The following is a 544-nucleotide window of genomic DNA, read 5'->3' as shown; positions in this document are numbered from 1 at the left end:
CCCACTCATGCGTTCGAACAGGACGCACCGTACGACGCTTTCGCGTCTCGCTCGCACCATAGCGCTACCTGCGTTTCACGCACCTATCCTGGTACATACGTCCGTCAAACAGTCACTGTCCACTCTTTTCTCTTATCCCACCGCACTGCATCAACAAGCTGGACAACATTAATGACGTTCAGTGTACAATAAATTCATCTAAATAGAGTTTATATTACATATGCTATTTTTCAATAATAATTGACCACAATTTTGTATTTTTTTTGAGCCGTTAGAATGGCATTACCTCTAAAAAAATTAAACAAAAAAGAAATGAAGAAAAAAAAAGGCACCTTACGATTACGAAGCTGAATCGTTGTCAACGCGTCCAATGCATGTTCTTCATACATGATGATCCATAGTTGGTGGAAATGCGCAACCTCACTTGTTGCGATACGGACTCTCATGAAGATGTAAGAGAAAAATTGACAACAGTTGAAAAAAATCTCGTTTCCGCTTAACGCTTTTGCATTTCTAACATAGATACATTTCTCCATTTCATTTT

This window comes from Cephus cinctus, unplaced genomic scaffold, assembly GCF_000341935.2.
Source record: "Cephus cinctus unplaced genomic scaffold, Ccin1 Ccin1_scaffold2508, whole genome shotgun sequence".
In the NCBI taxonomy this organism is placed as follows: domain Eukaryota; kingdom Metazoa; phylum Arthropoda; class Insecta; order Hymenoptera; family Cephidae; genus Cephus; species Cephus cinctus.
This window is presented reverse-complemented; position numbering follows the sequence as displayed.